This window comes from Arachis ipaensis, chromosome B3 (assembly GCF_059453495.1).
Source record: "Arachis ipaensis isolate K30076 ecotype BB chromosome B3, ASM5945349v1, whole genome shotgun sequence".
Lineage (NCBI taxonomy): Eukaryota > Viridiplantae > Streptophyta > Magnoliopsida > Fabales > Fabaceae > Arachis > Arachis ipaensis.
In genome coordinates this window covers 64,039,232-64,062,215 of record NC_142438.1, presented here as the reverse complement: position 1 = coordinate 64,062,215, position 22,984 = coordinate 64,039,232, and the positions used below count along the sequence as shown (strand labels likewise).

The 22,984-nt window shown below is 38.0% G+C and overlaps 1 non-coding gene and 1 pseudogene across 1 annotated transcript; both read left to right on the top strand.

Annotated features, from left to right (window-relative positions):
• Window positions 1-18,250, top strand: part of LOC148570901 (uncharacterized) — a 52,458-nt pseudogene extending 34,208 nt beyond the window's left edge.
• Window positions 5,878-5,981, top strand: LOC148570902 (small nucleolar RNA R71). The gene has a single exon (XR_015908233.1). It is a non-coding gene; the product is annotated as a small nucleolar RNA R71 (small nucleolar RNA).
• Window positions 18,251-22,984: the final 4,734 nt, after the last annotated feature.

The following is a 22,984-nucleotide window of genomic DNA, read 5'->3' as shown; positions in this document are numbered from 1 at the left end:
CGACCTCACTCTATTGTGAGTTTTTACTTGACGATAACCGGTGCACTTGCCGGAAGGAATTTTGCCGATCGTGCAATTTCCTAAATCGTGCATAAACTTGATATGCTACGATTTTAAGAAATTGCACGATCGGCAAAAATTCCTTCCGGCAAGTGCACCGGTTATCGTCAAGTAAAAACTCACAATAGAGTGAGGTCGAATCCCACAAGGATTGGTTGAGTGAGCAATTCGGATTAGAAGTGTGTTCTAGTTGAGCGGAATCAAGATTTAGATGAGAATTGCGAAATGTAAAATTGCATGAATTAAAGAGCGAGAAGCTAAATTGCTGAAATTAAAAAGGGATCGGGGTGATTGCATGAATTTAATTGCAGAATGTAAAGAGAAGTGATAGATCAGAAATGGGGAATTCATTGGGTTTCAGGAGATATTGAGATCTCCGAATCAAACACTTTTTTTATCCCTTCCTCAACCAATGCATTCATTGAATTTTGCTTGGCAATCTTATATGATTGGATCCCAATCCCTTGGCTTACCAATTCTCTCTAAAAACAAACAAATTCCCAATCCCTTGGTTTAAATGTTCATAAGAAGAGATGATGCTCGATCACTGATTATACCACACAGTTTCATGAACCACAATTTGGTAGGATTACATGTCACAATATCCATCCAAACCCCAATCCAATTCACTGTGAGAAAGCTTCTCTAGCATGAATCCTCCATTCCTTTCCCAAGGTTCCGAAGGATTCCAATTATGGATAGTTTCTTTCCCAAGACAACTAACCAATGGAATTAGATCGAGAAGTTTTCTAACAAAATTCAAGAGAAAAGATTGAAGAATAAGATAAAAACTATTATTGATTCATTGAATTACAATAGAGCTCCCTAACCCAATGAAAGGGGGTTTAGTGAGTCATAGCTCTGAATTCAATTACAAAAAGTATGAAAACTAGAAAAAGTGATCCCCCCAAATTCCCCCAGTGCCAACCAACTTAAATTCTATCCTATTTATACACTTTCTAAATTGAGCTTCTATTGTGTTTCTTGGGCTTTGAGGCCTTTCCCTGATTTTCTTTTGCTTTGGGTTTATGATCCATAATCCTGATGAGGCTGCTGATCCAATTCTGTAACATTCATTGAGCCAACTTAGTGATAATCAAGTAATGACACATGACTCAACAAATTGAAATTCCAGACTCATCAATTCTTCAGGCCCAATCCCATAAACCATGATATTCAATTGGGTTTCATACCAGAGTACGTTTAAGTTAATGTTTGTGCTCAAATGCTAACTTAAACTGCAATATCTTTGGCCCAGAAACCTTTTCAATTAGTGGCGTTTAAGTTGCAGTTTAAGCTTAAACTGCAACTTAAACGTTGGACACTCCTGGAGGTGGTATAATTCAAGCACGTTTAAGCTTCAGTTTAAGGTTAAACTGAAGCTTAAACGTGGAAATGGAAGAAGGCAAGTCTGGAGTGTGGAGTTGTCGAACACGTTTAAGCTTCAGTTTAAGGTTAAACTGAAGCTTAAACGTGGAAATGAAGAAAGCAACCCTGGAGGAGAATGGTCGAACACGTTTAAGCTCCAGTTTAAGCTTAAACTGGAGCTTAAACGTGGAAATGGCTCCCTGGTGCATTTCTCATTTCTGGCGTTTAACTTTCAGTTTAAGGTTAAACTAGAGGTTAAACGCCACTTTCAGCTTTTCCTCAGCTTTCATGATTTTGGCGTTTAAGCTCCAGTTTAAGCTTAAACTGGAGCTTAAACGCCACTGATAGTTCCCAGCATTATATGGCTTGGTAGTTTGAGTTCCAGTTTAAGCTTAAACTGGAACTTAAACTCCACATGTGATATTCAAGCTTCCTTTATTGATTTTGTTGCTTCCTTGCCTAGCCTCTTCTTCCCTGAAATCATCCAAACAACTGCATCAAAGTCTTGCAACATTTCATGAGAAATCTTCCATTCATAGCATTCAAGTAATATAACTAAAAACTCATGGAATTTGCATCAAAATCATACTGTTTGGATGGTTCATTGCTTTGTTATTCATTTAACCATTCTTGGTTACTTTAAGCTCAAGAAAATGCATAAAACAACTAAAACTAACAGAAAAATGCTAGTAAAACTAGCCTAAGATGCCTTGGCATCACAACACCAAACTTAATGCTTGCTTGTCCCTAAGCAAGTCCTGAGTTATTTGAGAGGAAAGTATGAAACAGAAAGCAATTACATTGGCTATATTAGCAAGCATTTGAAGTTCATCAAGAAGGTTTTATGCAGAAAGTTGCAGCATCACTTTTTCATTCTTATTAGGTACGATTATCACTTTTTCATTGCATCCATCAAACACTGCTATGGCCTCTTGTTATTCTTATGTCCTTGGCACTTTTCTCTTCTTTGTTTTTCTTTTCTTTTTCTTAGAGCTCCTTTGCTCCTTGTTTGCTTAGTGTCATGTGTTGCACAAGCCTTTGGCATTTTCTTTTTCTTATCAGTGCACTACACATATCCACTACAGGCATTTTAGTTCACATTTCTTCTTGAGACATTGGTGCCCAGCACCTCTTTGTGTGACTAAATGTTTTGTATTTAGGTTGCTCTTGATAATGGACTTTTGGTTGATAATCCCGGGTTAGTTAACCCATGTTACCAAGTGTTGAAACACTCCTCAGAACCTATTCATCCAAGCATATCCTTAATACATAAACACCACAGGCATTTGTCTCAGAAGTTCAAACCATTGGTGCCTAGCTTATTTTCTCAATTTTTTTGCTTTTTGGTTGCCCTTTTTCAGTGGCTTTTTCTTCTTCTTTTTCTTTCTTTTTCATGGCCAAAGACATTTATTCATCAAGATCCATAGACAGTTTTCAATTTCTACACAAAAAATGATAATTCTACACTCTATTTCCAGTGATCTGACTAAACAATCAAGCATGCATACCACCACTTAATTCTACTTGATTTGTCACTAATTGAGCCAAGTTACTTTTGTTCAAACTTTTCTTTTATTTTTGGAAACAGAACAAGCATGGCAAGCATTTGTTTAAGAAGGTGAAGTTATATCCAAACATCTAGGCATTCACTTTATTCAAAGCAATAAACAGACAAACATACTAGAAACTTCACATTCCAGAAAGATTCAACAATTACAGTTTAAACCAGAACAAGCATGCTTTTGTTTGCCTTTTAAAGAATGGTCAAGGAACACCACCACCTTGTGAAATTTCTTGTTTTCTCTTTGTTGCCAGGAAACAATTTGATTTCTCCTTCTTCTCCTAGTTGTTGCTTCATGTTCTTTCTCAGATCCTTGTTTCCTTTCCTGCAAAGAGTGATGAAGTTGCTTGCTTCTCAAGCACTTGAGTGGTTAGCTCAACTATGTATGGGTAAGTGTCTGAGTCTTAAGTTGGTGTGTGAACACCAAACTTAGTCTCCTACTTACTCCTCTGCTCTTTGAGTCCTTGAATTCTCCTTGGAATGAAGTTGCTGCTAAGGATTTTAAGCATTCCTGTGATTGCTTAGAATGGTTGTTCCTTTCATATAATTCAAAGGTTGTTGTGTTCAGTTGATCTTTATGGTGGAACACCAAACTTAGAGTCACACATTCCCCTTTGAATTATTGATCCACGAATTCATTGTTTGGTGTGAAACACCAAACTTAATTCTTTGCAATGCACAGAAACTACTTCACCCTTTTTATTGAAACAAATAAAAGAAACAGCAAAGGGGTATTACCTCAGGTTGGGTTGCCTCCCAACAAGCGCTTCTTTAACGTCACTAGCTTGACGGTTGTCCCTTGTTAGGGTGGATTGTAGTGCTTGATGTCTTCTCCTCTCACTATGAAAACGTCCCCATTTGATTCCTTCATGACTTCTAAATGTTCCATAGAAAGAACTTTCCTGATTGTGAACACTTGAGGGAGCTGGGAAGGAATGGTTTTGAGGCCAGGTGGGATTGGCAGATAATGACTTGATATCACTTTATCTCCCGGAGAGAAACCTTCAGTGGGAATTTTCTTGTTTCTCCACCCTCTTGGCAATTTCTTTACAATTCTTCCCTTTCTCTTGAGGATTTCTTCATTGACCCTTATGCCAGGAGGATCCTTCTGATCTGTTTCTATTGATTCTTGTGGCTTTAACTCTTGCAATTCTTGTTTGCCTTCCAAGGACTGTTTCAGAGTTTCAGCTGCTGGATTGCTTTCCTCCAAACACAGATGGCTACTATCATCCTTAGGCTTTTCAGGTTTTGGTTCAGGCTCAGATGCAGGTTTGAAAACATTGAAAATGAGCTGTTCATCATGTATTCTCAAAATTAGCTCTCCTTGTTCTACATCTATGAGCGCTCTAGCAGTGGCTAGAAATGGCCTTGCCAGAATGATAGGGTGTAGGTAGCTTTCCTCCATGTCCATAATGACAAAGTCTGCGGGGAAGAAATAATTTCCCACTTTCACCAGCACATTCTCAACTACCCCTTCAGCTTGCTTCTGAGTTTTGTCAGCCAGTTGTATGATTACATCAGTGGATCTCACCTCATTCAGTTGTAGCCTCTTCATAAGAGTCAGAGGCATCACATTTATGCTAGCTCCTAGATCACAGAATCCTTTGTCAATTTTTGTTTCCCCTATGATGCAGGGGATATGAAAACTTCCTGGGTCTGTTTTCTTAGAGACTATGTCCTTCTTGATGAGGGCACTGCATTCTTTGTTCATTATTACAGTTTGTCCTCCCTTCAAAACTCTTTTCTTGCTCAGCAATTCCTTTAAATACTTGATATGTGTAGGCATCTGCTGGAGAATCTCAAGGAAGGGAATATTGATATGGAGAGACTTAAATGTCTCTAAAAACCTTGAATAGGTTTTCCCTTTTTCACCTCCTCCTAACCTCTGAGGAAATGGTGCTTTTGGTTGGTATGTTTCCAGCATGCCTTTTTGCAGTTCCTTGGCTTGCTCAGTTTCACTTTCCTGCTTAGCTTCTTCCACACCTTCCTTCAAGATTTCTGGCTCCTGTTCTGAGGGTCTGATTCCTTCTTCTTCTGAGACTTCCTTCAATATGGTGATGGCCTTGCATTCTTCCCATCTCACTCCCTTTTGTTCCCCTTTAGGATTCTTTTCTGTGTCACTAGGGAACACTGCAGTTGATTTGGGGGCCTGTTGAGATAGCTCTCCTACTTGAGACTCCATCCTCTTGAGTTTTTCACCATGGTTCCTTAAGGTAGATCTCACATCATCCCTAAAGCTTTTCAACTCACTTATGTCCTGACCCATGTTTGCCAGCATTCCTTCTATCCTGTTTAGTTGATCTTGAAATTGTTGGTTCGGATTAGGTTGGGTAGGTTGATTATTTTGGCCATGATATGATGGTTGGGAGTAAGTGTTTTGTGTGGCTTGGTATGATCTTTGGTTGGAGTTTTGGTATGTGGACTTGTTATGTTGGTTTTGCTGGTTTCCCCACCCAAAGTTTGGGTGGTTTTTCCAGCCTGGGTTGTAAGTGTTAGAATGTGGATCATATGGTTGCCTTTGTTGATTTCCTACATAATTGGCCTCTTCCCAATCACCTCCTTCAGTGCTTACTTCCTCTTGATCTTGTGTGTGTATTGCAGCCACTTGCTTTGTTTCTAATTTCCTGGTGAGCTCTGCTAGTTGCTTGGCAAACACCTTGTTTTGGGCTAAGATTGTATCAACATGGTTCAGCTCCATGACTCCCTTAGTGTTGTGTCTCTCTGAAGCATAGTAGTACTCATTCTCAGCCACTGTCTCAATCACTTCAATGGCTTCTTCCACAGTCTTTTTCCTGTTCAATGAACCTCCTGATGAATGGTCTACAGCCTTCCTTGATTCATAAGAAAGTCCATCATAGAAAATATGCAATTGCACCCAGTCATGGAACATGTCTGGTGGGCATTTCCTTGTCAAATCCTTGAATCTCTCCCATGCCTCGTAGAGAGTTTCACCATCTTGTTGTCTAAAAGTCTGAACCTCAGATCGAAGCCTATTGACCTTTTGTGGGGGGTAGAAACGTGCCAGAAACTTGCTTTCCACCTCATCCCAGGTTGTTAGGCTCCCCTTTGGGAATGATTCCAGCCACTTAGCTGCCTTGTCCCTAAGTGAAAATGGGAACAAGAGCAGTTTATAGGTATCTTCCTGGACTCCATTGGACTTCACAGTGTCGCAAATTCTCAGGAATTTTGTGAGATGTTGGTTTGGATCTTCATTAGCACTCCCACCAAATGAACAATGATCCTCCACAAGTGATATTAGCTGTGGTTTGAGTTCAAAATTGTTGGCCTGAATGGGTGGTTTCTGAATGCTGCTACCACAATTCCCAGAGGTTGGGTTTATGTATGAACCAAGAACCCTCCTCTCAGGAATGGCATTGTTTCCATCAGCCCTCTCATGGTTGTGAACTTCTCTATCCATGTTGAGATCTAGAGCTTCCTCAAAATTGTCCTCAGATTCTCCTTCAGATTCTTCTTCTCCCAGTACTCTCTTCCCTCTTGCTTCCCTTCTAAGTTTATGAAGGGTCCGCTCTGGTTCGGTATAATGAGGAGTTGATGTCTCTCCTCTCCTACCTGTCATACAAGAACACAGCACAGGCAACAAACAAGTGAAATACTCTTGGTTAATGGAAGAGTATGGTTAGAGCAGTTGAGGAATTAATTCAAATAGTTAGTGAGTCAGTGAGTTAGTTGCTTGAATTTAAAGGCATAAAGAAAGAAAGCATGTAACAGAGTGCAGAAATTAAAATTCAACAAGTAACTTGAACTGAATTAACAAAGCAAGAAAAATGCTCAATCTAGTTAACTTCCAATTTGAGAATTGTCAATCGAAAACCAATCCCCGGCAACGGCGCCATAAACTTGATGTGCATAAACTTGATATGCTACGATTTAGGAAATTGCACGATCGGCAAAATTCCTCCTAAGAACTATCTCACGAATAAGGCAAGTTCGGCGTCGGTTAGTCCTCTCTAAGGGCAAATCTGAAACGTCACTTGAGGAAGAAATAAGCTCATTTTCTGCTGATTCGGTTGATTTACGTGTAGGTGACATGGCAGAACCTAGGAGAGTTACTATCCAGGAGGCTGGAGCCCCTGATTTCACAATGTAACTGTTTCAAGCGCATCACCCAGCAGTGGCTACAGAGTTTGAAATAAAGACTGCACTGCTCAATTTGATGCCTAAGTTTCATGGCTTACCTGCTCAAGAGCCTATCAAGCACCTGAGAGATTTCCAAGCAGCCTGTTCTACTGTTAGGCGTGATGGTGCAGATGAAATTTCTATTCTGTTGAAAGCTTTCCCGTTCTCTCTTGAGGGAAAGTCGAGAGAGTGGTACTATACTCAACCCGCAGCAACTGTTTCTAACTGGGATACGCTTAGAAGAGAATTTTCGAAAAAATTCTTACCAGCTAAAGTTACTGACAAACTGAGGAAAGACATTTCCATGATTGTCCAGGACGAATCCGAGACTCTCTATGAATATTAGAAGCACTTCAACAATCTTCTGGAAGCATGCCCCTACCATATGATTGACAAGATAGTGTTGCTCGGCTATGTAACACAGGGCATGAGGCCCCAAGATAAGACCACATTGGAAAGTGCTAGCAATGGGTCTATGAAAAAGTACAAGACCACTGATGAGGCATGGAAACTGATCAGCAACTTAGCTGAATCTACAAGGAATCACAGGCAGAAATAAGGCTGGTCAAAGGCTGTTGCAGAGGTATCTTCTAGCAAGGAAACTACTGCTTTGGCTCAGAGTATATGTGAAATGACCAACTTACTAAAGCAGATGCAGTTGAGTCAATAACAAGCACAGCAAAGCCAACAGTTAATCCCACAGAGAGTGTGTGGGATCTGTGCTGATTACAGCCATTATACTGATGAATGTCTGTAACTCCAACAGGAAGACAACAATGTGGCAGCCACTCATAACTTCTATGACCGCCCCAACCAAGGGTACAATCAAAGTGGCAGTTACAACCATGGATGGCAGGACAGTTCTAACCAAGGTTGGAGAGATACTTCTAACCAGAATTAGAGGGACAACAATAACAGAGGAGGCAGAGACAATCAAGGATATCAGAGGTGGAATAATAACAACAACAGGCAGTAGAACCAGAACCAGCCTTACAGAGCACCTCATCTGAGGCAGTCCCAAGGACCACAACACAACCAACAACAATTTCTGCAAATCACTCAATCTAATTCCTCTCTGAGTGACGATGCTCTTCAATCCATTGCACAAGGACAAAGGAACATGGAAAGTTCACTTAATGGCCTAGCATCCACTATACAAGCTCTCATCTCTCAGCTGGCACCACCCAATACTTCAAACACTCAACAGGCAAGCTCCAGTGGAATTTCTTCTCAACCCTTACCCAATCCAAAGGGTGGCATCAATGTCATTATCCTAAGGTCCGGAACCACATTGCAAGAGAGGAATCAGGAGGAGCCAAGCCCACCAGAACACACCTCAGCTGAAGAGGTAGTAGAAATAAAAGATGTTGAGGAGGAAGAAGACACACAGGACATGGCTGAAGAAGAAGAAGCTCAATCACAGGAATAAGCACTAAAGGGTGTAGACACTGTAGAAAATGCCATTCCTATTCCATTTCCACAACTTGCAAGGAAGCCAAGGAAGCAGTTAGAACCTGATCCCAAAATGGTAGAAATATTCAAAAAGGTTGAGGTAACTATTCCCCTTTTTGATGTTATTCAGTAGGTACCTAAATACACAAAGTTTCTAAAAGATTTATGTATACATAAAGAAAAAATTAATGAATTAGAAACTATTCCTTTAGGTAGTTCTATATCTGCTTTAATGGGAGGTATACCTGAAAAATGTAGTGATCCAGGTCCATGTATGGATAATTGTGCTATTGGTGGTGTGGTATTTTCTGACTGTATGTGTGATTTAGGAGCATGTGTGAGTATAATGCCTTTGTCCATATATGATAATTTAAGGCTCCCTCCCTTAAAAAGGTCGGCAGCTCGTTTTGTGTTAGCAGATAAAAGCATTATTATAGTGTTTGGAGTTGCTGAAGATGTATTAGTGGGCATTAAGGGGCTCACATTTCCCATTGACTTTTATATCCTGGAGATGCCCCAAAATGAATCAGAGAAGCCATCATCAATCCTACTCGGAAGACCATTCCTGAAGACCTCGAAGTTCAAATTGGATGCTTTTTCAGGAACATACTCTTTTGAAAAAGACGGCCGAGTAGTAAACTTCAATCTGAATGGAGTTATAAAGCACCCTCCGGAAGATCATTCTATCCTCCAGTGTGACATCATAGATGAAACCGTGGCTGAAGTTCACCAGGAGGAGTTCGAAGAGAAGTACATAGGACAAGGTCCGAGTGTGGGGGCACTTTCTGAGGACAATGAAAGTACTTTACCATTGCCACCAGCTCTAGACAATCCAGAGCCTGACCATGAGCAGAAGTTAGAATTGAAACCCCTCCCTCCACACCTCAAATATGCTTACCTTGAGGACAAGCAGAAGTTTCTAGTTATCATTGCACGGGAACTCACTTCTCAACAAGAAGAGCAGTTACTTGGTGTGCTGAGGAGGCACAAGAAGGCAATTGGGTGGAGTTTGGCAGACATAGTAGGCATCAACCCTCAAGTTTGTGAGCACATGATATTTTTAGAAGAGGGAGCAAGACCTGTTCGTCAACCCTAGAGAAGACTGAACCCCACTATCTTAGAGGTTGTCGAGAAGGAAGTGACCAGACTGTAACGACCCAATTTCTAGTACGTCATGATCATACTAGAAACTGAGCGCTACCAACTTGTCTTCCTAATTATTATCTATTATTTATTATATGAGCCTGAGTCATTGTTAAAAGCGTAATTAGTTTGCGAGGTACTTTTTTTTTTTTAAAACGTTTGGATTAATAAATAGAATCATTCATAAGCAATTCACAAATAATAATAGATAAAACGGTTATAAACAACCACACATAAATACATCTCAAGCAGTTGATAACACTCCGTGATCCAACTTTATTAGAGTATAGCCTTTTAGTTAGAACACCCCTAGATATAGCTAAATAATATATATATATATATATATATATATATATATATATATATATATATATATATATATATATATATACAACATCCCAAGTCCTGACCTATTCAAGAAGTCCCTAAGCTGGCGCCCAGGCTAGCCTAGACTCTATACTCACCTAGTCCCTCTAAACTACTAAAGCAAGGGAAAGTACGTTCTAGGTCTTCAAAACTTAAGTCAGGTGGAACGTCACCAAAAGGTAGAACATCATCTGCTACACCTCTGCACGATCAGACATTGCCATAGGACGTCTATCTGGTACCTCATCAAGTAGTCACACAACAGGAGTCTCGTACACAGGATTTAGCTTAAAGTTCACGTACAAACGGGGTACAGATATTAGCTGGTCTCACATTATATACATGTAAACAGAGAACGAGATTCACCCTAGACTCAGAAGACTATCTAGAGCGAGATCCTCTTTGCAGAACCATCGTCAACGAACTACAGAAGGGTACTCATGCCTCCATCTGAAGGGGGAAGGGAGAGAGAAGGGGTAAGAACTGGGGAGTTCTTAGTAGGGTCGAGGTTATTAGTTAAGTTCATTAATTCCGTGTTGTTTAGCAGACAAATAGCAGAATACAAGAAGCAGTAAATAGAAGATACATATAAATAGAGGAAATAGAAAAAATAGAAAACAGAACACAAACAGAAAAATACAAGAAAGTACAACACAGACACCGAGAATAGAATACAAACAAGGAAAGCATACATTCATACAACAATCATAACAGAGGAAAATGCACAGCCAAGTATGATGCATGTCTAGCCCTAGTGCAGGTAATGAGCTTATTTGTCGGTTACATACCCGCTCCCAACGTTACCCAGCAACCTCTGTCTGGATAAGGCTTTCATGTTGGCAATATCCACTGCAAGCAACCTTTGTCTTGCAGGGTATCCACTGCAAGCAACCTTTGTCTTGCAGGGCGGCACTTATTAGCCGATATACGCCCAACAGACTCACTGTAAGCAACCTTTGTCTTACAGGAGCAACAACATACTCACTGTAAGCAACCTCTGTCTTATAGGAGCAACAACACACTCACTGTAAGCAACCTCTGTCTTACAGGAGCAACAACGCACTCACTGTAAGCAACCTCTGTCTTACAGGAGCACACTCATCTCGATACCTCTGTAAGCAACCTCTGTCTTACAGCAAAACATTATAGCAAGGTATCCCAGGAAAGCGTTCTCAGTGGTCGTACCACCATCTATCTGACTGACTCTCTGTAGCAGATTCTTACATAATCATTCTCATTATCATCATTCATTAAAATTCTCATTATTCATCATCACTTTCACATTCTTATACAGTACTTCTTTCTTTCTCTGTTCAATCATGCTATATAAACTCTACAGCTTTTACTTTTACAACATCTTAATTCAAACCATTTCTCTTTATCACATTAATCTTTTCTCTTTGTCTTTTTACTTTGCTCTGATTACTCTTTTCTCTGTATCCCTTTATTCTGCTCTGGTTACTCTGTTCTCTGTGTTTCTTTACTCTGCTCTGATTTCTCGGTTTAACGTATGTATTTAAAGCTTATGTAAATTTCGGTATGAATAGTTAGTCTATCCCAAGTATAAGTTCATTAAGTCTATACTAAAACAGTTTGACTTTTCATATAATACCTAACCCTATTCGCAATTCCAGGACTAACTATGTTGCCCTAGTTCGTTCACTAGTCTCTGTCTGTTTTTCTGTCATTAAAACTTTAAAGACTTTTTCTTTGATTTTTATCTTTTCTTCAACTTTTTATATTTTATTTATCTTTGCATCACTAATATGTTTTTACCACTCTCTAAGTGTTTTATGAAAGTAATTATGAGATTCTGTGCTTAAAGTTGTCTTTCTAAAGCTTTTACAGAAAACTGCCTTTTCTGTATTATTTTATTATTTTTATTAAAATTTTATTTTTAATTAAATATTATTATTTAATATTTTATTATTATTTATTATTTTATTAATATATTTTCGAAAATTACCCCACTTTAACTTTTAACCTTTAAAAATTCACTTTTTACCACCCATAACTTTTAATATTTCTACTTTAACCACCCTAACTTTCAGAAATTACAAAATAACTCCCCAAACACCAAATTAATTACTTCCTTGCCCTTTTATGAATAAAAAAGGTGTTCTTCATTGTTCTTCATCACACTCAAAGTGTTCTTCATGTTCTTCATAAATTCTTCAGATTCCTTCTCTGTTTTTACCCGTTTTTCAGTCTTTTCAGCAACCGATTTTTACTATAATTTATAATAAATTAGCAGCCACTAAAACCCCATCTTTTCTACATGATTTCAACACAAATTGAACCTCAATTTAAGTTTAGGGTTTCGTTTTTCCAGCTTCCTAAGAACATGAACTTTAAAGCTTGAATTTCATCAAATTTCATCAAAATTTCACCAAATTTTCACCAAGAATCAATCATATATGCAACCAATTTTTAGCACAGCCAATTTATACAACATTCACACAACTCAAACACAAATAATCAAGATTAATTTCGTGACACCCTACCTGGTTTTGCTGCTCCTAATTCAGTTAGACTTTCAGGTGGTCCTTAAGCACTTTTTCCTCCTAAATCACATCAAGAAGACACATATTTAACCATGTTTCTTTGAAACCAAATCAAAAGAGAGATGGTGCAGCCAACTCACCTTGATTCCAGCCTTGATAAGTCATATGATCATGTAGAGAAAGAAGAGAGGATCATTTTGGTCAAATTGGAATTTTGATTTGAGTTTTAGTTCAGCAGAAATCAAGCTTTGAAGATTTGGAACTAAGAACTTTTCTCTCTTTTTCTCTCTACCTATTTTCGGCCACAAAGTGAAAATGAGCCAGCCTTGAGGGTTTTGGGGGTGTAGGATGAGTTGTGATTGGTTGGCTTGGAGGTGGATTAAAATAATATTAAAATATCTCAGGTGTATAACTACTAAAACTAGATGTATCGGAACACTTGCAAAAACATCTCTAAAAATTATTTTCTGAGCTACTAGCATAAATGACACGTAACATATTTATTATGAGAATAAAACATGTATAATGAGGCCTTAGCATTGCTAAATTCATCAAAGAGTGCCGGTGCTAAGCTGCACCAGTAAATTGTGAACCCGGTTAAACTGATTTCCTGTTTTTAACTAAAACAGACCAGGTAACCTTATAATATTATTCAAGAATTTTCTAATACTAATATAATGATAATATTATACTATTATCTCTCTCCTCTCATGAATAGAGTCCGGTTTGTCAAACAGAGACTATTTACGAACATCAGAATCAAAACTGCCAACCGATACGATTCAAAAACAAGGTTCTTCGCGACCGTGTTATCGAGCTTTCCCCGGAAAAGGTTCTAGCTTAAGGATGACATAATGATAATGAGGATTGAGATGCTTGATGATATAACAGAGGTGTTCCCTTTACTGATCTTCCAGAGAAATCCGTACTTTCAGAAAAGATCTCATGTACTCGAAAATCTGGGTTGTTACACAGACTATTGGAGGCAGATATCATCTACCCCATCTCAGACAGTGACGTTGGGATTTTTGCTAGTAAAGAATTTTATAAAAATAGTCGCGTTGTAGATATAGTTTCTAAACCAACAGAAATCCTTTCGTACAAATGTTTTGGTTGTCACAAGTAACAAACCCCTTAAAAATTGATAACCGAAGTATTTAAACCTCGGGTCGTCTTCTCAAGGAACTACAGGAAAGTATGTTCTTATTATTGGTTATGAAGATTATAGATTGGGGTTTTGAAGATGAGGAACAAGTAATTTAAATGGCAAGTGAAATAAATAAATAACTATAAAATAAACTTTTGGCAAGGTATGGGAAATTGGAAGTCCTATCCTAGTTATCCTTATCAATGATGATGAAGATTGAATCTTAATTCCACTTAGTTAGCCTTTACTTAAAGCAAAGAAAGGTCAAGTGACTAATTAGTTTGATCTTCAAATCCTAGTTAATCCCTAAGGAAAGATTGGGATTATTGAAGTTCAATTCAATTTGCAAAGATAACAATTATCAATCATGTTGATTTTGATAACTCCTGAGTTACTGATTTTTTCACTAAGACCAAAAGGGAAAAAGTAAATCTACTTGAATAAAAATGTCTTCAGATTGGAAGCAACAGTAATATAAATAAAAGAAAGCAATCATAAACTGAAATACCTCAAATAACATTAATTCAAAGAATAATCTGTAACATAGAAGAATTCATAAATTAAATTGAGAAAATAAGTAAAAAGGAATATTGAACCTGATAAAAAGAGATAATCCTGAAAGCAAAAGAAATCCTAATTCTAAATCCTAAAAGAGAGAGGAGAGAACCTCTCCCTAAAAACTACATCTAAATCATGAAAAGTAACTAATTGGAGACTCTCTTTGAATGGATGCATTCCCCCACTTCATAACATCTGATCTGTGCCTTCTGGACTTGGATTTGGGCCAAAAAGGGCTTCAGAAATCGCTCGGAGCATTTTCTGTAATTTCTGGTGCGTGGCCTTTGTTACACGTCCGCGTGGGTCACGCGGTCGCGTCATCTGGAGTTTTCCTTATCACGCGGTTGCTTCAGTCATGCGTCCGCGTCATATGCGTTTCGCTTAAGGCGCACGATCGCGTCAATCACACGGTCGCGTCACTGCCATTTCGCGCTGGCATGCGGCCGCGTCGTCCATGCGATCGCGTCACTGCCAGTTTCTCCAAAAACTCCGTTTTATACTTTCCTTCCATTTTTGTTTATTTCCTTTCCATCCTTTAAGTCATTCTTGCCTTAGAAGATCTAAAACTACTCAACACACGAATCACAGCATCGAATGGAAATAAAGGGTAATTAAAATAATTACTTTTAAAGCATAGGAAACATGTTTTTCACATACATCACATAATAAGGAAGGGAAAGTAAAACCATGCAATTAACATGAATAAGTGAGTGAAGGATTGAATAAATCACTTAAATTAGGCACAAAATATATCATAAAATATGGGTTTATCAACCTCCCCACACTTAAACAATAGCATGTCCTTATGCTAAATCCAAGATAAAGAGTGAGGTAAGGTTGAAGTGGTGGAATTTCATGCAATGCAATCTATTCTAAATGCAACTACCTAAATGAATCATGCAATTCTAAATTTTATTCACTTGTATATAAAGCTTACATGTAGTTAAATTAATTTACATTCTCAAGGAATCATATATGCATAGCCAAACCTTAGATAATGATAGAGCACTTTTACAATTGAGATGGGAAAGAAAAATATTTTACAAACTTGCAAGACAATTAGCAATTTAAGCAGAGATATATGTTGATGAGCTATTGAACCCTCACTGGATTTTGTGTTTACTCTCTAGTCACTCAGTGTTTATTGGGTTAATCACTCTATTCTTCTTTTTATCCTTACTTTCCATAACTTTGTTCTTCATCTAACCAATCAACAATTATAGAATATAGGCATACAAAAATCATGAGGTCTTTAATTAAGGTTGTAATGGGGCCAAGGTAAAGGTAAGGGTATATGTATAAGGCTAAGTGAGCTAATAAGTGAATCCTTGATTAGTCTAAGATCTCACCTAACATACATACTTTGTAAAGCAAGAATTTCTTTACCTATTCACCCAAATTTTCCCACTTTTGATGTTACATGCTCATGAATTAGTTTTAATTTTGTCCCATGTGCATTGCTTTATTTTGCATTTGGGGAATTCTTTTGTATCCCCTTTATTCAAATAAACTTTTTTAATGCAGATGGTAATTCAATTATTTTGATTTCACATGAGCATGCTTCCCAAAATTTTTATTTTAAATTATTTTATTCTTTTTAACTTTCTACCCTTTGTTTTTATCATCCATGTTCCCAATAGGTTTCCCACACTTAAACAATACATACTTTCTATCTTAAGCTAACCAAGGATTCAACTTGGGATTTTTATTTTGTTTTTCTACTTAAGGCTAGTATTGTGGTTTATAGAATAAGAGGGGATTTAAAGGCTCAAGGGGGCTAACAAGGGTGATGTAAAAGGTAGGTTAATTTGGGATAAGTGAGCTAGAATCAAACAATGGCCTCAATCACTTTCTTGGTATGTATCTATATTCTATAATCGGACATATAGATTAAAACAAAGTAAAGAACACCAGAATAAAAAAAGAAGGGCAGAACACACAAGAATAAAAATTATGGTTTGAATGTAACCATACAATTAAGCTCAAAACTCACAGGCTGTGTGTTCTCCAACACAAAAATCATATATCAGTTATATATGTCATGCAAGTAAAAATTAAGAGTTCCCATTATTCTCAATGTAAATCTTAAGGTGGCTTTAAAGTTTTAGTGTTTCTCCTTGATGAAATGTTGTTAACTATAATGCTATATACAAGGTGTGTGGATTGTTTATATTATGCTAAAGTCTCTAGTTTACTTCCTTTTTATATTTTCAATTTGAACTAAGTTATCTTATGCTAAAAAGGGTAAACTATACTAATTAATCCACATTTTCTATAACTAATAAGTTAGAATTGCAACTAAACTAAATGGCTAAAATATGAACTAAAGTGCAACATGCAGAAATATAGTAAAAATACATGAAAATAGCAATGTATAAATACTGAGAAAATAAAAGATAAAAAGAAAAATACAGAAAAGTAGCAAAATAAAGTAAAAGAGTCTGTAGTGGTTCACCAAAAAAAATACGCCAGAGATGGCGACCTCCCCATACTTAAAATGAAGCATCGTCCCTGATGCTCACTCAAGCAGGGTGTGAAGGGGTGTCATCACTGGAAGGATGGGCAGCCGGAGTCTCTGTGGTGGTGGTATGAGGATCTGCCTGGTGCAGAGGAGGTGCTGACTGAATAGGGATCTCTGGGTCTGCAGCCTGAATCTGAGGCGGGGCCTCCTGCTGTGATGCAGCCTACTCCGTGCCTGCCTGTGCAGCCTCTCTCTGTGGATGGGTGTCCACCTCGTGATCATCCGCCTCCTCCTCAGATGACTCTGATGGCGTGTCGGGCTCGGAGGGGATTTCGCCGCTAGATCGTATCATCAGCTTCAGGTGCTCATAGCGTCGCTTGCTGCGACGCTCAGATCCCTCATATCGGCGCCAGTTGCGGCGCTCCATCTGGTCTAGCTGATGAAACAGGCGGTGTACTAGGTGATAAACCGGCTCTGAGGCAAGTGGAGGTGCAGTGGTGGTAGCAGGGGTAGCTGGTCAGCCTTCTCCTGCGGGGTGAAGTGTTTCTCCCGCTAGGAGTCATCATGCCTGATGTCCAGGATGGACATAGAGGATTCTCCTCTTTTTCGTTTGCCAGTTGTTGCCTTTCCTTTTCCTTTTCTTTGGGTGTCAGACATCCTGAAAAACAGAAATCAAGGATATAATAAAAACAGGAAAACAAGTAGGCAAATAATAAAGGAAGCACATAATGGCAAAGGAGCAGTAGAATGATGAAAATGAGTTAAGTAAATGTGCATTAAGGATTGTATAGGAGTTAAAAGTCTGAGAAGAAAAATTCACAAACCAAAATGTATTAGAATTCATGTTAATTAGGAAAAATTATCATCATGCCTTGGTCAAAAGGTTAAAGAGAATAGTGAAAAACCAGAAGAGATGTTTTGAAAAGTAAGTAGGTTAGGAATGAAAAAGAGGTAAGGAAGTTTGAAATTAGTGAGGTAGAAAAAAGAAAGTCAGAGTAAGTGGCATGATGATCATTTTCTAAGTAACAAGCATTCACAATTAGAAGCTACAGTTAACTCATATCCAAACAAGGAAATCAGGTTAATGATGATTCAGATAGATATAGAAATAGCAAAAATTAGAATCTAAACATCAAAAATAGAGATTATGAACCAGGAAATAAAAAAGAATAAGAAAGCTTGCCCTGGTATTCATGAATTGGTTTGGTAGAAGTAGAGAAAAGCAGAGTTCAAAGTGCCAAAACCAAGACATGAATGGAAACAAAATAGTTTACAAAAAATTGGGTAGCATTCTGGCTAAAATTGGATGTTCCCGGAAAATAAACAGCAACAGAATAGTTCATATAAAATAAAACAAACTGCAAATAGATATAAATAAGATGAACATAAAGGAACATTTTGCAGTAGCAGCATGCATAGTAAGAACAGCATATGAACAATACGTAGAGCATAGAAACAACAGAATTGCAAAAAGTATAAAGCAAGTAGCATGAACAGCGCAATTAATCAGGCCTAAATCCACTAACCACATCCTAGGCTACCTAACCACCTAGAATCCACTACAACATGCATATCTAACTAGACTAATTATGAACATAAATAGAAAAATATGTAATTAGCTAGGAATTGAAAGAAGGGTGGCGTTCGGCAGAACCTGGTAGGCGTATGAATGAAAGTGGGGCAGAGAGATAGCTGGGGGATGGTGATGGTGGCGGCTGACACGGCGGTTGAGGGTGGTTGGCGCGGCGGTGGTTGTTCAGAGGCAGGGGGTGTTCGGGTAGGTTAATGGGGTAGGGGTTAAAGGGGGGGGGAAAAGGGAAGGGGGCGTGGGTGGTGGGTGGTGGGTACGGCGGTGACAGCGGCACGGTGGGGGAGGTGGTCGTGGAGGGGGGCAGTAGTGGTGGGGGGAGAAGAGGAGAGAAGAAGAAGAAAGAGAGAGAAAGGAGAAGGGGGTGGCGTTGCGGTGGTGTCTGGGTGGTTGACGGTGGTGCGGTGGCGTAGGGTGGCACGGGTGGTGGAGGAGCAGCAAGGGTTGCAGAGAAGAGGAAGAAGAAAGGTGTTGGGGGGCGCGATGGGGTAAGGTTCGCGTCACAGGGGGTTAATAAATTTGAATCCACGCGATCGCGTGGGGCACGCGGTAGCGTGGCTAGGGTGGAATAGAGGTTGACGCGATCGCATGAGTGATGCGATCGCATGGAATGGGTGAAAGGATGAATGACGCGGTCGCGTGAGGCATGCGACCGCGTCACTGGATTTTCTGCTAAACGCACAATTCCAGCGTCGTTTCAGCACAACTCTCTGTCTCCTTTGGGGTGTTGTGCAATCCACATGACGTGATCACGTCGCTCACGCTGTCGCGTTGGATTGGTGTTGTGCAAGTGACGCGATCGTGTAACGACCCAACTTCCAATATGTCATGATCGTACCAAAAGTAAGGCCTTTAGTTCAATATCACGATTCAATTTTAGTAAAAATACCAGAAATTTTTGTTTTTATTAATTAAAATCATATAGCAAACATCACCAAGTAATAATAATCACATAATTGTTAATAATAGTAATATTATACAAAAGAATTTAAATAAAATTCAGATACAACTCCTATCCCTCTGCATAAATTAAAAACCTTAAGCAGTAAGGGCGAGGGAATTCTATGAAAGAATCTCAAGTCATAAACTTAACTCGTAAATAAATTCTAGAATCGCCCGCAGCTTCAAACTGAATCTTCGTACCTGTGTCACTGAAAGGGTGGAAGATTTTGGGGTGAGAACAAACCACACGTTCTCAGTAGGGAATGGGAATGCTGTAAAGGTAATGATTAACATGCAAATAATTAACTTTGCTTAATAAACCATCTTCGTTAAATCCCCTGAAATACTTTTTAATCTTACTTTAGATAAATAATTACTTTTTTTAAATCTCTAAACCCAAAACAGATCTCAATCGCAAAACTTGTCATATTAAATATCTTTCAGCCACATAATTGATTCCCAGTCATAACGACAGATATTAATCATCTCTTCCCATTCACAAACTACTAGCACAAGTAAGAAACTCAATTCAACACGCAAAGGAATCACAATAAGACAAATAGCACAAAGAAGTAATACAGGCAAACACAACCAAATGTAAATGCACAACCAATATGATGCATGTCTATCCTAAGTAGGCCATGAGCTCACGTGTCGGTTTACACCCTACAGCCCGACATTACCTAGGAACAAGTCCCAGATATGGCTTCCCTTTGTGTCCTTAGTGCATTTGTGTCGGTGGTAAGAATACCACTCCTTCGTGACTACCGACAGTCGGCGCGAATCCCGACCCCAATATATACGCACAATGGGAAACAGTGATCCTCAGTTCGTGGGCGTCCCCGAGATCAATTCACAAACAAAACAGAGATCTTCAGTTCGTGGGTTATACCCGAGATCAATACACAATAACATAGTGATCTTCAATTCGTGGGTTATACCTGTAATCAATACACAGCAAACAGTGATCTTCAGTTCATGGGCTATACCCGAGATCAACATACAACAATTCATGGGTTATTCCCGTAATCAATGATTATCAGTCCGTGGATTTTTCCCGCATATAAAACAAATAACAATCTGTAGGTTTCCCCGAGATCAATGATCATTCAGTTCGTGGGTACTTCCCGATTTTAACCAATTATCAATTCGTGGGCTTTTCCCCGTAGTTAAACAACTAACAGTTCGTGGGGTTTTTTCGTCTTTTATCACTTTTCATTATCCTTTCTAAAACGCAACAATCCACATATCAATTCGTCATTCTCTTTTTCCCCTTGAGTTCTTAACATTTTTCTTTAAACCTTTCATAACTTTCTCAGGCATTTATCCATAAAAATCTTAACCATCAAGCCAGTCATAATCTCTACTTTAGCAATCTTGAGTAAAGCCAACATTAAAACTATCTTTCATTTTAATTCTATATCAAAGACTCAAGAAAATCATTTATTTTAAATGCATTAAACACTTTTCAAAACATAACCTTTCATTAGAAGTAATCAAATAAAACTCTTTTTCAAGTTTACTAATTTCCCAAAGATTCAAAAATCATCTCTCTTTACTATTCAAATTCAAATATTATAAATTCATCAGACTCTAAAAAGCAATCCTTTATTTTAAACCCAAAACATAATTCTTTTCATATTAATTCAATCTCATAACATGGTTTCTTTCTTAAATACTTTATTTTGAAAGTATAAACCTTTTCTTGGTAAATCGACATCAAAATAGAATAATTCTTTTCTTAACTAAATATAACTTAAATAATATCATTTTCCAAATCCAAATCTTCTAAAATAACTTTTCAAATAAAACCTCAGATTTTATAAAATTCCGGCAGCACCTCCCCTAAAACTCAGACTTAGCCACCCTTACGGGTTCCCTCTTTCTCAACAATTCAACAATCCTTTCTCAACAATTATCAAATACAAGATTCTCAAGCAACCAGAAAATCCACAATTTGCAATTCTCACATAATCCAACAATCCAATTTTCATCTCATCAATTTACAATTAAATTCATAAGTCATAGAATCCTTTCAAATTAAACTCAATCAATTCTCCATCCATTTATCAGCAACTATCATGACAGATTCTCAATAATTATCTCATCACAATTCAGTTTAAGAACTGACATCCTTTCATTAATTAAAATCAGAATTTCCATAAACCATTCTTTAAAAGTAAACCGGTCCAATTTCAAGGATTCATAACAAATACCCTAACATCAAATCTTCATATTTCTTGTTATTTTTAAAGTTATTTAGTTATTAGCAAAGTTACCATTTTATTCTAAAGATCACACTTTAGGAAAATATTTCAGTAATCATCCTCCAAACCTTTAACCGTTCTCAAAATCAACTCTAGTTAACCTTAAATCAACAATAGCAACCAAATTAAGAAATCAATGTAACCCGAAATTTAGGTAACAAGCATAGCCTCAAACCAAAATCAACCTCATCAATTAATCGCTTACAACAATGAAACCAGTCACAATCACAGCCAAGTCAGGATCAATAAATCATGACACAGAAAATTAGTCTAACCATTAATAAATTATTTATATACTCTTAAAGGTTACTATATTATTTCAGAAAATCACAGGTTCTCAAAACAGTTTAATCCCTTAGTTCCAATCCTTCAATAACCACCAAAACCAATCTCAACTAGTCACAAGTAAACTTCACAGCCATTCACATACATCAAATATCCAATTCAACATCAAACAAGACAATAATTCCCTCAAAATCATAATCTCAACCAATTCATCGCAGAATCAATAATTCAGTCACATTTCACAACCGCATCTAATTTCAATTATAATTCAAAGTAACCACAACCACATTTCAACCAATTCAGCAATATCACATGAAATCAGAATTGTCAACAAATCCATTAAAATCAGAAAACCAATATTAGTCATAGGATTAACCAATCACAATTCAAACTCAACTCATCAATCATCAACATGTCAGTTTTTCTCAATAAGTAACTCAGCATATTTTCAATTTAGTAAGTAACACAAGCTTAATCACCATTCACTACCATATTTAATTCAAATCATAACTCAGAAAAATTGCAATAGCTAACCATTCTCAAACACATTTCAAGTCATTCATGTAAATTAAGAAGTCCTTAACTATTATTAACCATTTGCACTTAACTAATTAACTTTTTAGGCATTCTAAATTAAAAACGTTAAATCCCCTACCTCAATTAGTCGAAACCGTCAAATTTAAACGCAACGATTCGTTTCTTTTTCCCAGTTTTCAGCAGCCAATGCGGCCAGAACAGCAGCAGCAGCCTCACTTCTTCTTGGGCAGCAACAATGACAAGGTTAAACGCCTCCTCTCCTCTCCGATCTGAGATTCTAGAAGTAGCAGCCATTTTCAAACAGAGCCAGCAGCGACGTGAGGTGGCCACGACAGCAAGCAAAAACCATGAATTCAAATTGGATAAGAGTAACAATTCTAGAAGTTCAATTCTGGAAGTTCAGGGCAAAATCAAATTGATAACAAGAGCAAGGCTAATAAAATGGCAGTGGAATAAACAAAAACATCAAGTGATGATTCAGAACACGAATGTCTTACAACAATTAGAAGGTAATAACAGAACGAAGAAGCTACGACAGCGGTATAGGCAAATGCAACAGCAAGCTCAGAGAGTGGCAGAGCAACTTCCTCCTCCAGCGACGGCTTGGT